General features: G+C 40.2%; 1 protein-coding gene across 4 annotated transcripts in view; it reads right to left on the bottom strand.

The window, feature by feature from the left end:
- SETBP1 (SET binding protein 1) overlaps nt 1-16,978 on the bottom strand; it is a 408,271-nt gene that overhangs the window by 154,369 nt on the left and 236,924 nt on the right. The gene's annotated exons all lie outside the window — the stretch shown is intronic.

Genomic DNA, 16,978 nt, shown 5'->3' with positions numbered 1-16,978 from the left:
GTTGGTAATTTGATCTCTGGTTCCTCTGCCTTTTCTAAGTCCAGCTTGTACATCTGGAAATTATTGGTACATGTACTACTGAAGCCTAGCTGGAAGGATTTTGAGCATTACCTTGCAAGCATGTGAAATGAGTGTAATTGCACGAGAGTCTGAACATTCTTTGGCATTGCCCTTCTTTGGGACTGGAATGGAAACTGACCTTTTCCAGTCCTAAGGTGACTGCTGAGTTTTCCAGATTTGCTGACATATTGAGTAATATATTAGGCTCCTTAATGATAAGCATTAAGTCTTATACATTTGTGCCTCTTCCGTGATGTCTGTTCCAGTCCCTGGCACACAGTTAGGCATTAGTGACTCTTGGCTGGCTGTCTCTTAGAAAAGAGTTAAGGAATGCTGAACATGCTCTTTAAGATGAACAATCTCACTGGACAGCTCAGAGAGGTTCCAAGGTAAGGTCTGGCTGTGCTGGTAGAATTTAAACAGGTAGAGCAGAGTGGGAAGAGTATTATTATCTAATGATGGGAGACCCAGAGGGTGGTATTGTTTCCTCGCCTTTGATTGTTTAACTCTCCAAGTTAAACAATGCAATTGTTTTGTTTTAGCATTGAGGAGATAAAACTCTTTGTTTATAAGCCTAATCATAGTAAGAAGAGGGGCAGGTAGGAAGTTCCCTTTGGGGCAGAAGCCACCTTTAGCCTAAATGAAGGTTTCCTCATTTGCCAAGAGTCCAAACAAAACTTACAGGTGCTCTGCACACAGTTGGCTCATGGGCAGTAGAAGCAGCTTTCAGATACTAACCTGGACTCTGTTGAGAGTCTTTGAAAGTTAATCTTTCTCATTGCAGAACATCATTTGTAGGAGGAAAGGGCAGAGTAATGGATCTCTAACGATTCTCTGCCAGCTGTATATTCTAAGACTTAAGAAGCTGGTGGTATTTCATAACCTAAATGAGTTAAAGATACACTGGAGAAAATGGGGGTGATCAAATTAGACAAAAATGCCTCATGTCACAGGTACAGGTTTCTGGATAAGGAATCCATGCCCATCCCCTATCATTTTAGATTCAGGGCCAGGTCCAATAGTCATTTAATTTTATGGAATCTCTCACTTTTCCTGTATTTCCCAAAGAAATATCCTAGGATGGACAGTCTTGTGTTGCAAAGCAAGTATTACAAGTGCACAGGCAGGGCGTAGGGAATTGTAAGTGCTGTATTGATGCTCACAGTATTCCCAGAGTCCACTTTCCCTATAACTTCAAAGAGTGGCAAATAAAATAGTGGGGCTCAGTGGTAAAGAATTTCCCTGCCAATGCAGAAGATGTGGGTTCAATCCCTGGGTTGGGAAGATTCCCTGGAGAAGGAAATGGTAACCCACTCCAAAGGTGGAGTGAAGTCTGGAAGAAGTTGGAGAATATTCTGGCCTCAGCACTGCCCTCCAGATACTAAACTCTCAAGAGACAAACCTGTTTCTAGCTTAACTCTCTATGCTCTTTCTGCAGCCAAAGAAGTTCTCCATTTCCCCTTATTTTCCCTCCCTTCCAATTGATCCTCCCTTCTCTCTTTTCTGATAGTAACCTCATCACAACTTCATGGATGGGAGATCATTTTGCTTTATAGACTCAGAATTTTGTGTTTCTAACAGAAGTACACAGCATAATGATGGTCTTTGTGGAAACGGTCCTTGTGGAAACTGGGTGACACCATGGTTCATCGAGTCGAGAAGCAGTACAGAGATAATGCTAGTCGAGACTTAGCAATGCTAGGTTAATGAAAAGAGCAAAGCAGATTTTTCCCAAAATGAAGATTTAGTATTTTTTAACATATAGCAGGTTCAGGTTCTTTGGGGCCTCATAAGAACTCCATAGAAGGCAGATTATCAGTATTTTTAAATAGTTGAGAAAACGGAAGCCTAAATTTTTATGGGTCCAAAATCACTGCAGATGGTAATTGCAGCCATGAAATTAAAAGACGCTTACTCCTTGGAAAGAAAGTTATGACCAATCTAGGCAGCATATTGAAAAGCAGAGACATTACTTTGCCGACAAAGGTCCATCTAATCAAGGCTATGGTTTTTCCAGTGGTCATGTATGGATGTGAGAGTTGGACTACAAAGAAAGCTGAGTGCTGAAGAATTGATACTTTTGAACTATGGTGTTGGAGAAGACTCTTGAAAGTCCCTTGGACTGCAAGGAGATCCAACCAGTCCATCCTAAAGGAGATCAGTCCTGGGTGTTCATTGGAAGGACTGATGTTGAAGCTGAAACTCCAATACTTGGGCCACCTGAGACGAAGAGCTGACTCATTGGAAAAGACCCTGATGCTGGGAAAGATTGAGGGCAGGAGGAGAAGGGGACCACAGAGGATGATATGCTTGGATGGACATGGGTTTGGGTGGACTCTGGGAGTTGGTGATGGACAGGGAGGTCTGGCGTGTTGCAGTTCATGGGGTCGCAAAGAGTCGGACACGACTGAGCGATTGAACTGAACTGAATTGAAAGGACCTATTGCAGAACCTTTTTTTGCAGAAATTGAAATGTCAGGGACAACAGCCAAAACAATCTTGAAAAAGAACAAATTGGGAGAACACACATTTCCTGATTTCAAAATGTACTATAAAGATTAAGAGAGTGTGGCATTGGCATAAGAATACACATATAGCAATAGAATAAAATTGACTGCTCAAAACCAAACCCTTACATGTATTGTCCATTGAATTTTTATAGGTGCTAATATCATTGCTTCCCTCGTAGCTCAGTTGGTAAAGAATCTGCCTGCAATGCAGGAGACTCAGGTTTGATTCCTGGGTCATGAAGATCCGCTAGAGAAGGAAATGGCAACCCACTCCAGTATTCTTCCCTGGACAATCCCATGGACAGAAGACCCTGGTAGGCTACAGTCCATGGGGTCACAAGAGTCAGACACAACTTAACGGCTAAACCACCACCACTAAGATAATACAATGAGGGGAGAATACAAGCAGTATTCAATAAATACTGCTTGGACAACTGGATGGTGATGCTAAGTCGCTTCAGTCGTGTCCGACTCTGTGTGACCTCACAGACAGCAGCCCACTAGGCTCCTTTGTCCTGGGATTCTCCAGGCAAGAATATTGGAGTGGGTTGCCATTTCCTTCTCCAATGCATGAAAGTGAAAAGTGAAAGTGAAGTCGCTCAGTCACGCCCAACTCTTAGCGACCCCATGGACTGGAGCCTACGTCCATGGCTATATCCCAGGCTCCTCTGTCCATGGGATTTTCCAGGCAAGAGTACTGGAGTGGGGTGCCATTGCCTTTTCCAGGACAACTGGATATACATATACAAAAGAAGGATAAAGAGAAGAATGAAGAGGGGGAAAAAATGAAGACATTGTTTTTGGATGCCTATTTGACACCATGTACAAAACTTAACTCAAAATGGATCACAGGTTGAAATATAAGAGCTAAAGCTATAAACCTCTTAGAAGAAAACACAGAAGCAAATTTCTTGACCCTTTGGTTAGGCAAAGCCTTCTTAGGCAAAACACCAAAACATAAACAAGAGAAAAATTTTAACTTCATCAAAATTAAAACCTGTGTGGTCACCATTAAGAAAATGAAAAGACAACCCACAGAATGGGAGAATATATTTGCAACTCATTTATTTGATAAGGGACTTGTATCATGAATGTATAAAGAATTCTTACAAAACAAAACAATAAAAGACAAGTAATTCAATTTTCAAATGGGCAAAGATGTGAACAGACATTTCTGCCCCCATACCAAAAAAAAAAAAAAAAGCCTGTGGCCAAAGCAAATTAAAAGGTGCTCAGCATTACTAGTCATTCAGTTCAGTTCAGTTCAGTCGCTCAGTTGTGTCCGACTCTTTGTGACCCCATGAATCGCAGCACACCAGGCCTCCCTGTCCATCACCAACTCCCAGAGTTCACTCAGACTCATGTCCATCGAGTTGGTGATGCCATCCAGCCATCTCATCTTCTGTCGTCTCCTTTTCCTCCTGCCGCCAATCCCTCCCAGCATCAGAGTCTTTCCAATGAGTCAACTCTTCACATGAGGTGGCCAAAGTACTGGAGTTTCAGCTTCAACATCAGTCCTTCCAAAGAACACCCAGGACTGACCTCCTTTAGGATGGACTGGTTGGATCTCCTTGTAGTCTAAGGGACTCTCAAGAGTCTTCTCCAACACCACAGTTCAAAAGCATCAATTCTTCGGCACTCAGCTTTCTTCACAGTCCAACTCTCACATCCAAACATGACCACTGGAAAAACCATAGCCTTGACTAGACAGACCTTTGTTGGCAAAGTAACGTCTCTGCTTTTGAATATGCTATCTAGGTTGGTCATAACTTTCCTTCCAAGGAGTAAGCGTCTTTTAATTTCATGGCTGCACTCACCATCTGCAGTGATTTTGGAGCCCAGAAAAATAAAGTCTGATACTGTTTCCACATCTATTTCCCATGAAGTGATGGGACCACATGCCATGATCTTCGTTTTCTGAATGTTGAGCTTTAAGTCAACTTTTTCACTCTCCTCTTTCACTTTCATCAAGAGGCTTTTTAGTTCCTCTTCACTTTCTACCATAAGGGTGGTGTCATTTGCATATCTGAGGTTATTGATATTTCTCCTGGCAATCTTGATTCCAGCTTGTGCCTCCTCCAGCCCAGTGTTTCTCATGATGTACTCTGCATATAAGTTAAATAAGCAGGTGACAATATACAGCCTTGATGTATTCCTTTTCCTATTTAGGGAAATGCAAATCAAACTCACAATGAGATGTCACTTCATATCTAGTAGGATGGCTATAATAAAAACGGTGCAAAATAGTCAATGCTGATGAGGATATGGAGAAATTGGGATCTTTATACATTACCATAAAGGGAATGGTAACCTATTCCAGTATTCTTGCCTGGTGAATCCCATGGGCAGAGGTGCTTGGTGGGCTATAGTCCATGGGGTTGCAAAGAGTCAGACATGACTGAGCAACTAACATACATACATTACTAGGGAGACTGTACAATGGCTTGGTTGCTTCAGAAAACAGTCTGAAAATTCTTCAAAAAGTTAGAAATAGAATTATCATGTAACCTAGGTATTCTACTTCTAGATATGCTGCTGCTGCTAAGTCGCTTCAGTCATGTCCAACTCTGTATGACCCCATAGACAAAAGCCCACCAGGCTCCTCTGTCCCTGGGATTCTCCAGGCAAGACTACTGGACTGGGTTGCCATTTCCTTCTCCAATTTCACTTCTAGATATATATCCAAGAAATTTGAAAACATATGTTCACATAAAACCCTTTACATGAATGTTCACAGCAGCATCACTTTTTATAACAGCCATAATGTAAAAATACAATCCATATGTCAACTGATAAATGAATAAAGAAAAGTGGTATATCCATATAATGGAATATTACTCAGCCATAAAAAAGAAGTACTGGTACATACTATAGAAGAGATAAGACTTGAAAAACACTGTATTAAACAAAAGAAGCCAGACAAAAAATATTCCACTTACATGAATTATTCAGAATACAAAAATCTATAGAGACTGAAAGTAGGTTAGCAGTTGCTAGAGACTGCAGAGAGCAGATAATCAAGAGTGACTGCTTATGGCTACATGATATATTTTTTGGATAGTGAAAATGTTCTGGAATTAGATTGTGGTATTGATGGCATAAATCTGCAGATATACTAAAAATTACTGAATTAAAGACACCAAAAGGGTGAATTTTATGATGAATAATCATATCTCATTAAAGTAGTTATTAAAAGAAGAAAAAAAAAGGGTCAAAAAGTTACTAAGGTCAACCAGATAGTCCAAACAGGATTAGTTAGATTTGTCACTTTCCTAACATCCCTATTTTTGTTTTCTTCTTTGCTGTTTCCATTTTTCTTTTCTTGTTAAGTTTTGTCTATCTTTTATCCAGTTAAAATCAATTCTAGAGCAAATATAAATAAATTTTACTTATTTGTTATAAATAAGTAAACATGTAAATCAACCTAGCCAAATTTTAGTACCTGACTCAGTTTAGGACACTTCCTATTATATTACATTTCTTCCTCTTTGTAAGTTCAGTTCAGTTGCTCAGTCATGTTTGACTCTTTGTGACCCCAAGGACTGCAGCACACCAGGCCTCCCTGTCCATCACCAACTCCCAGAGTGTGTTCAAACTCATGTCCATCGCATCTGTGATGCCATCCATCCATCTCATCCTCTGTTGTCCCCTTCTCCTCCCACCTTCAATCTTTCCTGGCATCAGGGGCTTTTCCAATGAGTCGGTTCTTCACATCAGGTGGCCAAAGTATTGGAGTTTCAGCTTCAGCATCAGTCCTTCCAGTAAATATTAAGGACTGATTTCCTTTAGGACTGACTGGTTGGATCTCCTTGCAGTCCAAGGGACCCTCAAAAGTCTTCTCCAACACCACATTTCAAAGCCATCATTTCTTCAGCGCTCAGGTTTCTTTATAGTCCAACTCTCACATCCATACATCACTACTAGAAAAAAACATAGCCTGGACTGGAAGGACCTTTGTTGGCAAAGTAATGTCTCTGCTTTTTAGTATGCTATCTAGGTTTGTCATAACTTTCCTTCCAAGGAGCAAGCGTCTTTTAATTTCATGGCTGCAGTCACCATCTGCAGTGATTTTGGAGTCCCCCAAAATAAAATCTCTCATTGTTTCCATTGTTTCCCCATCTGTTTGCCATGAAGTGATGGAACCAGATGCCATGATCTTAGTTTTTGGAATGTTGAGTTTTAAGCTACCTTTTCATTCTCCTCTTTTGCTTTCATCAAGAGGCTCTTTAGCTCTTTGCTTTCTGCCACAAGGGTGGTGTCATCTGTATATCTGAGGTTATTGATATTTCTCCCAGCAATCTTGATTCCAGCTTGTGCTTCATCCAGCCTGGCATTTAGCATGATGTACTCTGAATATAAGTTAAATAAACAGGGTGACAATATACAGCTTTGATGTACTCTTTTCCCTATATGGAACCAGTCTGTTGTTCCATTGTCAGTTCTAACTGCTGCTTTCTGACCTGCATACAAATTTCTCAGGAGGCAGGTAAGGTGGTCTGGTATTTCCAACTCTTTTAGAATTTTCCACAGTTTGTTGTGATCCACACAGTCAAAGGCTTTGGCATAGTCAATAAAGCAGAAATAGATGTTTTTCTGGAGTTCTCTTTCTTTTTCGATGATCCAGCAAATGTTGGCAATTTGACCTCTGGGTCCTCTGTCTTTTCTAAATCCAGCTTGAATATCTGCAAATTCATGGTCCATGTACTGTTGAAGCCTGGCTTGGAGAATTTTGAGCATTACTTTGCTAGCGTGTGAGATGAGTGCAATTGTGAGGTAGCTTGAACATTCTTTGGCATTGTCTTCCTTTGGTATTGGAATGAAAACTTACCTTTTCCAGTCCTGTGGCCACTGCTGAGTTTTCCAAATTTGCTGGCATATTGAGTGGAACACTTTCACAGCATCATCTTTTAGGATTTGAAATAGCTCAACTGGAATTCCATCACCTCCACTAGCTCTGTCCATAGTGATGCTTCCTAGGGTCCACTTGACTTCACATTCCAGGATGTCTGGCTCTAGGTGAGTGATCACACCATCATGGTTATCTGGTTCATGGTCTTTTTTATATAATTCTTCTGTGTATTCTTGCCACCTCTTCTTAATATCTTCTGCTTCTGTCAGGTCCATACCATTTCTGCCCTTTTTTGTGCTCATCTTTGCATGAAACACTCCCTTGGTATCTCTAGTTATCTTTTTTTAATTTTTTTAATTTTTAAACTTTACATAATTGTATTAGTTTTGCCAAATATCAAAATGAATCCATCACAGGTATACATGTGCTCCCCATCCTGAACCCTCCTCCCTCCTCCCTCCCCATACCATCCCTCTGGGTCGTCCCAGTGCACTAGCCCCAAGCATCCAGTATCATGCATTGAACCTGGACTGGCATCTTGTTTCATACATGATATTTTACATGTTTCAATGCCATTCTCCCAAATCTTCCCACCCTCTCCTTCTCCCACAGAGTCCATAAGACTGTTCCATACATCAGTGTCTCTTTTGCTGTCTCGTACACAGGGTTATTGTTATCTTGAAGAGATCTAGTTATCTTGAAGAGATCTCTAGTCTTTCCCATTCTATTATTTTCCTCCATTTCCTTGCATTGATCACTGAGGAAGGCTTTCTTATCTCTCCCTGCTATTCTTTGGAACTCTGCATTCAAATGGGTATATCTTTTCTCCTTTGCCTTTAGCTTCTCTTTCTTTTCTCAGCTATTTTTAAGGCCTCCTTGGACAACCATTTTGCCTTTTTGCATTTCTTTTTCTTGGGGATGGTCTTGATCACTGCCTCCTGTACAATGTCATGAACCCCGTCCATAGTTCTTTAGGCACTCTGTCTATCAGATCTAATCCCTTGAATCTATTTGTCACTTCCACTGTATAAACATAAACAATTTGATTTAGGTCGTACCTGAATGGTTTAGTTGTTTTCCCTACTTTCTTCAATTTAAGTCTGAATTTAGCAATAAGAAGATCATGATCTGAGCCATAGTCAGCTCCTGGTCTTGTTTTTGCTGACTGTGTAGAGCTTCTCCATCTTTTGCTGCAAAGAATATAATCAATCTGATTTCAGTATTGACCTTCTGGTGATGTCCATGCATGAGGAGTATGAAAAGGCAAAAAGGTATGGCACTGAAAGATGAACTCCCCAGGTTGGTAGATGCCCAATATGCTACTGGAGAAGAGCAGAGAAATAACTCCAGAAAGAACGAAGAGATGGAGACAAAGCAGAAACAACACACAGCTGTGGATGTGACGGGTGATGGAAGTAAAGTCCAATGCTGTAAAGAGCAATATTGCAATAGGAACCTGAAATGTTAGGTCAACGAATCAAGGCAAATCGGAAGTGGTCAAACAGGAAATGGCAAGAGTGAACATTGACATTTTAGGAATCAGTGAACTAAAATGGACTGGAATGGGTGAATTTAACTCAGATGACCATTATATCTACTACTGTGGACAAGAATCCCTTAGAAGAAATGGTGTAGCCAGCATAGTCAACAAAAGAGTCCAAAGTACAGTACCTGGATACAATTTCAAAATTGACAGAATGATCTCTGTTCATTTCCAAGGCAAACCATTCAATATACAATAATCCAAGTCTATGCCCCAACCAGTAAGGCTGAAAAAGCTGAAGTTGAACAGTTCTATGAAGACCTACAAGACCTTCTAGAACTAACACCCAAAAAAGATGTCCTCTTCTTTATAGAGGACTAGAATGCAAAAGTAGGAAGTCAAGAGCTTACCTAGAGTGACAGGCAAATTGGCCTTGGAGTACAAAACAAAGCAGGGCAAAGGCTAAAACTTTTGCCAAGAGAACACACTGGTTATAGCAAACACCCTCTTGTAACAGCACAAGAGAAGACTCTACACATGGACATCACCAGATGGTCAATACCTAAATCAGATTGATTATATTCTTTTCAGCCAAAGATGGAGAAGCTCTATACAGTCAGCAAAAACAAGACCAGGAGCTGACTGTGTCTCAGATCATGAACTCCTTATTGCCAAATTCAGACTTTCTGTAAGAGAGAGGAGCATTTCCTTCTGTGCACTGGCAGTTTTTCTATTGATGAAAGTGAGGTACAAAGAGTAGTTTGTCTAAAATTTTATCTTTGCCAAAGTATTTTCTGCCTTGAAGTCTCACTTGGTGAACTGACTACATAAAAAAGTCGCTGAGAACACACAGAACACTTAGAATAGATACAATGAGCGCTAGTATTTTACTTGTTGTCTAAGGCCATTTTTCGAAGCGGGAGGAGGTAACCCTTAGTCACTTCTGGGAGCCTTCTGGAGTAATCTGTAATGCTATGATTCTTGTGTTTCAAGCTCCTCTTAAACATATCAGCTCTAAGAATCACAACCAATTTCTAAACTCAAATGGACAACGAAGATTTCCAGCATTTCCTGGCATCTCAGTTTTAGTGACCCCATCTACACAAAGCCTGAATATCTTCTAAGTAGGATTCAGAGGTTTTGTCTCTCTGCAACTTTCTGGTCAGCAGGACTGCTGTTAAGACATTCAAAAAAGAAAAGGTATCCAATGGGTGGTTCTGACCACTGACTGTGAGTGCTCCTATGCAGAGGGGTGTGTGGCTAAAAGGTTGTAGAAATAAAATCTTAAATGCAAACCCACAGTAGCATCAGGAAAACTCTGGCAGGAGGCCAGGGACCAAGAAGATATTTCCAAGGGAATCTTTCAATTCTGAGGAAACAACTTTTCTGATGGATCACCATCAGAAAATTAATTTTTGTGTGATTTCTGGTGACGGTGGCTAGTGTGCTGAAACTTGCTATGACATGACTACTTTTGAAAGCTTGATCTGGGCTAATGAACCCTTAAATCAGAGGTGAAGAAAGCCACTGAGAAGGGGATACTGCATGGTGCAAATGCTGCCACTTGTTGCAACATTGATGTGGTATGGCTACAACATTCCTCGCACATTCAGCCAATTCTTCTGTACTCTTGGTACCAGAGCCCCCTCAGGATCCAGCAATACAGAAACATGGGGTCATGACAATTAGTTCTAAATTCTATTCATACATATTTACTGAATGAGATGTGTTAGGCAAAGTGCTAGGAGCTAGGGAATACGTATTTCTTACCCTCTTAAACTCTGTAAGAGTCAAAAGTCCAGGCTTCCAGAACCCTCCCCCACCAAAGGATTCCACTTCTTCCTCTAACAGACCTTTATCCATTAGTGAATGGTCCCATAATTCTCTTGTCCAGGACAAATCTCTCTATTTTTCTTCTTTCTTCCTAGACATGCTTCCTGGGTCTGTCTTTACTACTCTCTAGGTCTGTCCTCCTCTGATTTAGCTCTGGTTTTTCAATGTTGCCTTTACCACGTGATATCCAGACACTGCTGAATCAGTGTACAATCCTAAAACTACTTCCTCTCTCACTGTGGATGCTCATATTTCTGTTCATGGGGCTTACATTTCTTTTTATCTTTTTCATTTTGAAGTCACCTAAAGCTCTATGTCAGAGTTTTCCTGTTTTTCCAACTTGATGCAAGAATACAAGACCCTGGCAGATAGCAGGGCCTCGAGATGGAAGGAGACTGGGTCCCTGAATCACATGGAGAAGTACTGCTCACTGAGCAGAAACATTTGGCCTGAACTGCTACCATACTTTGTCACATATTTGTGAAGTCAATTTAGCCTACTCTAATTAAAATAATTAACCTTGTCTTTCCCCCTCCCCAGATAAACTGTAATAAATTACTACCTGTATTGCACAGTTAGCTAATTTCAAATAATCATAGGATTTTGCATTGTTAAGTCTGTGTAAATCAGGTTCAAATTTTTGGAGGAGTTTTTTTCAGTAATACAAACCTCATTTATATTTCAATTCATTGTCTTTAAACATGAGAAAAACTCTACAAGGAAGGCATTTAAACCAGTAGTGTTATGTCTACTCACTCTGCAAGAGTAGAGTATGTATTCAAGGCAAAATGAACAGAGGCTCCATATACCTACAAAATAAGAAGAAGCAAGGACCAGTCCCCAGGAATAGGCTGATAAGTATCTTCATGTTGGTGCTGTGTCTTGTGTATGTGTGTTGTCCCAAGTCCAGATATCTTATGCATAAACAAACAAAAAGTAGTCACAAGGAGGCCATTCACATCATCCTTATCTTTTATAAAGAGGTATTGTCAGACTTTATAGCATGTATCCACACTAAACCTAGTTTCTAAATTATATTTTCTGTTCATTAAACTCAATTCTGCTTAATTCATTCATTTATTCACTCATCCATCCCTTTAACAAATAAGCCTGCTGTAGACTCAGCACTGAAGCAGGTTTATGTAGGATAACAAGAAGTAGAAGATACAGCTCCTGGCCCAGCAGACTTTATAATTTGTTTCCACATTTCTCGCCACCTAGCATGTGACAGATGCTGTTCTGATGACTGTTTTGAGATTTTAATTTCAATAAACATTTATTTTGTGCCTAGTCCATGCTAGGCACTAGGCTAAAGATGCTGCAAGAAGTTGCCTATAAAGATAGGACATATGATAGGTGTTACAATGAAAATGGCAATGGTATTTACCCAATTCAAAAGCACTGACTGTCAGATAAAGTCTTTGAGATCAAGGGCTGCTCCCTACATTTCTTTGTTTCACCCTCTCATCACCTCAGTCATTCCCCTTAAGTCCTCTTAGGTTCCCTGTAGCTTAGGCTACAAACTCTCTCACAGGATGGCTGGTAAGTGAAAGAGATCCACCTTGCTGACAATATCAGACAGTGATCTATTTCTATACCTTCTCCTTGACATCTCAGGGCAACCAAGGGAAGATGAAATCCTCTGGACTCCTTGAGTGGGACAACGGGTTTATACATATATGACAGGTACTGCCCAGAGTTGAAGGGAAACAAAATTCTCATTGTTCATCTAATATCTGTTTTTCATTTGGGAAAGAATGCGTACCATTGAAATATTTAGTGTGAGTAAATGCTTAACTGATGTGGAATTAGCATTCATGTTGTGTGTGTGATAACAATAAGGTGGAATGCCCTTGGTACTGGGAGATACATACTGACGTAGGGAGCAGTAAATAGCCATGCTGCCTGAAATCTAGTTTTCAAATGTGTCATCAAATTGGATAAACTTGACAAATGTCAGTGACTCTAGGTATAGTGTATGTGGATGTTCACGTATTATTATTCTTTCAAATTTTCTGTACACTTAAACCTTTTCATAATAAAAAGTTGGTTAAAAAATGCTTGTTTACCATGTATAGTTTTGAGCAACTCAAAGGTCTGGCTGACTGCTCCCCACTCACCCTCATACCCAACCCATTTCATCTCTGTCTTACTTTCTCTTTCAATAGTTGTGATCTGAAATTCTACCATCAAGAGCCTCAATCAATTTAGCTAAAAGGTTTTATTCATATTAAAATGTAGCTAGGAATTTACATGGTACATATACATGTATGCTTATATGTTAGCAATTAGTCAGATTATATTATACATAAATAAATACATAATACAGGTGCTGGTTAGAGGTGATGGGGAAAAAAAAATAAAACACGTGAATTTACGTGGGACTCCTAAGAGGGATATACATAGAAAGAGAGGCAGAGAAAGATTTGGAGGGTGGGAACAGGGTGCTACAGCAATGTTTGTCCAGCAGAACTTCCTACAATGATGAAAATATTATCTGCACTACCAATACGGCAGCCACCACCACATCTAACTATTGGGTACTTGAGATGTATCTAGTGTAATTAAAGAACTGAACTAATTTTATTTCATGTTAATTACTAATTAAAATTTATATTGCCACTTGTGGCTGGTGGCTATCATATTGAACTATGAAGCTCTAGAGAGATATGAGCCTGGAGAGGCAGAAAACTATAGTTTCTAGAAGTGAGTTGGTAACTGTAGAATGAAAATTTCCTAAGGGAATTAAAAAGATATTTTAATATGTATAATTTGTGGGGAAAAAATGAAAGGGAAAAAGTGGTCGTATATTCTACCAGGAATTCTTGTCCCTGGGTAATATTTCTAATTGGTCAAATCAAAAGTATTGCAGAGTAGATGTGCCCACTACCAAATCTCTCTACATAGTTTATACATGCAGCATATTTATACATTCAGTATATAATGATGGGTTATTATGACAGGAGAAGTTATGGTTTTTCCAGTGGTCAGGTATGGATGTGAGAGCTGACCATAAAGAAAGCTAAGCACCAAAGAATTGATGCTTTTGAACTGTGGTATTGGAGAAGACTCTTGAGAGTCCCTTGGACTGCAAGGAGATGAAACCAGCCAATCCTAAAAGAAATCAATCCTGAATATTCATTGGAAGGACTGATAGTGAAGCTGAAACTCAATACTTTGGCCACCTGATGCAAACTGACTCATTGGAAAAGACCCTGATGCTGGAAAAGATTGAAGGCAGGAGGAGAAGGGGATGACAGAGGATGAGATGGTTAGATGGCATCACCAACTTGATGGATATGAGTCTGAGCAGGCTTTGGGAGCTGGTGATGGACAGGGAAGCCTGGCGTGCTGCAGTCCATGCGGTTGCAAAGAGTCAGACATGACTGAGCAACTGAACTGAACTGATTATGACAGGAAAGATAGTTTCTAAGAGGTGGGATACATAAAATCACCGGTGTCTTTTCAGATACCCACTGAGTTGATCAAATACCCATGTCATCTACTTCTCTACCCAAAACTTCAGCCAAGACATAAAGGATGCCTCCCTCATGACCAAGGGCTGAAATGCGTCTCCTCCAGTGGGAGGAAGTCATTGAGCTGCAAGGAAAGATGATGCTAAGAACACAATCAGGAAAATATTCAACTCATTAGACGGATATGCTTGGTCTCACAAGCTAGATTTTCAGAAGTCTGTCTCCTGTTGACTTTTTCTTTCAACTTTTCAATATCATTGCTCCTTCCTGAACAAAGGACAAGGAAGTCGAGACTTATCCCAGTAGACAGAGTAGATACAGCCCAGGAATTTGCATTTCTAACAAATTCCCATGCTGATGCTGCTGGCCTGGGGACCATTCTTTGAAAACAAATGTCCATGGCATTCACTATAATAGTGCATTAATTTTTCTCCTGTGCATCTAGAACAGTGCTAGCTATGCATCATCTTCGGACAATGGGGAAAAAACCCTAACTCGTATCTTTTTCTGAAAGACTGTATTCTCTCATGGAACCTAGGCAAGATTTGAGGATCAGTGGGGAGAGAAGACTTGAGGTGTCCTCACATCTACAATGCAGCATGAAGGTAAAATTTCTGTAATGTTCAACACCTGTTAATAGAATTTTAAGCCTACTCTTTGCTTTATATGTTGATTCTCAAATTTCTTTGCTTTAGGAGAAGTGGTTCTCAAACATGAGAGCTTATAAAGTTGTCTTCAAGGTTTTAAAACAGATTGATGAAAAGCTGAGCCCTACTCGCTCCCAGATACAGCATATGGGGTAAGACCTGAGAACTGGCATTTCTAACAGGTGACAGTGATACTGCTTGTCCTGGGACCACACCTTGAAATGACAAGTCTATTTGTCTCACTTTTCCTTATCTTCTACGTCTCTAGCCTGTATTCCAAAGGCCAGCAAACTGTGATCAACTGTTTTCCCAAATTGTTTTAATGAAATGTATCTGCACCCATTCATTTATGTATTGTCTGTGCTACTTTCAAATTACAATCGCAGAGTTGAGTGGTTTCAACAGAGACTTAGTAGCCTATAAGTCTACAATATTTATTATTTGCCCCTTTATAGAAACATTTCCAGTCTTCTTTCTTCTCCTTAAACATGACATTTATTAAACAATTTCTATAAACAGGGCACTTAATAAATATCTTTGTATTTTACCTTCACAATAATATAAATGGAATTGGCTTCCCTGGTGACTCAGAGAGTAAAGCGTCTGCCTTCAATGCGGGAGACCCGGGTTTGATCCCTGGATCGGGAAGATCCCCTGGAGAAGGAAATGGCAACCCATTCCAGTACTCTTGCCTGGAAAATCCCATGGATGGAGGAGCCTGGTAGGCTACAGTCCATGGGGTTGCAAAGAGTCGGACACGACCGAGTGACTTTATTTTCACTTTTCTATATCACAAGGTCTAACAATTTACATAAAGTGAAAGTGAAAGACGCTCAGTCATGTCTGACTCTTTGCGACCCAATGAACTATACAGTTAATGGAATTCTCCAGGCCAGAATACTGGAGTGGGTAGCCTTTCCCTTCTCCAGGGGATCTTCCCAACCCAGGGTTTGAACCCAGGTCTCCAGCATTGCTGGTGGATTCTTTACCAGCTGAACCATAAGGGAAGCCCAATTTGCATAAAGAAATACCTAAATCAGGACCTCTGTATAGCCTGTGGTGCCCAATGCATAATGAAATTGTAAGTCTCCTTGTTCAAAAATTAAGAATTTCAAGATGATGAGAACAGAGCATTAACCAAGTATGGGGCCCAGTGTGACTGAATAGGTCACATGCTCATGATCTAAGCAGAGTGTCCAGTCCTGACCTGGCTGCCCCTGAGGTCTGAAACTCTCTCCTGCATGGCAGACCCAGGAGTCTCATATACCAAGACCAACAAGCATTGTTATGGTGAACTACTGCAGTTTTTCCTTGGAGGTAGGATTTTCTTTCCTGAGAAACCACTCCAAGTATATTCTCAACATCCTTGTATTATGTATGACTCCCCATCTCAAGCCCCAGGAACAGTCTCCTGGGGGAAAAAAACATCTCCAAATACTTAGCACCTAGAAGCCAGTCAATAAATATAACTTTTATATAAAAAATTGCTCCCCTTATACTACAGAGGATTTAAAATAATTTTTCAATGAATTATTGCTGAATTAGTAGATATCAACAAGGCTAACATGAAGAAAGACACTGCAGAGATTACTGTAACTCGACAAAAGAGAATATGGAGCAATAAAGACATTATACTTTAGTTTGCCATCACTCAAAATTTCATGGTGGGCACCACAATAAAACCTCAGTGTCTGCCCATATGACTCAGGGCTATTTTCCCAAACTTGTAGCAGAGAGTACTGTTGGACATCCTCTCAGTACTGAGGTGTAAGTGACAGCAATTCAACAACACATGCAAAGCCAAGTCAGTGATCATCTTAAAGAATGCAGCATCTCATGTTATTTGATCACTATATTCTCTGAGCATTTAATCCTCTCAAATATTTTGCAATCACTTCCTCTAATTACAGAGAAAACACATTGGAGTGATGTGCATGCTCGGGAGCATCCCCTCCTGTTTCCTTCTTTCTGTTTAATCAGGAATTTGAATCACCTTTCAGTTTCCTAATCCTATAATCCTAAAAAGAATTTACTCTGCTCCAAACTCTGCTTGGCGAGACCCTGTACAGCGGAACCTGGAGCCCTTTCACAAAGTCTGAGAAGGGAAAGAAAATCCTGGA

Source organism: Bos javanicus, chromosome 24 (assembly GCF_032452875.1).
Source record: "Bos javanicus breed banteng chromosome 24, ARS-OSU_banteng_1.0, whole genome shotgun sequence".
NCBI lineage: Eukaryota > Metazoa > Chordata > Mammalia > Artiodactyla > Bovidae > Bos > Bos javanicus.
The sequence above is the reverse complement of the archived record's forward strand: the minus strand, read 5'-3'. Positions and strand labels throughout refer to the sequence as shown.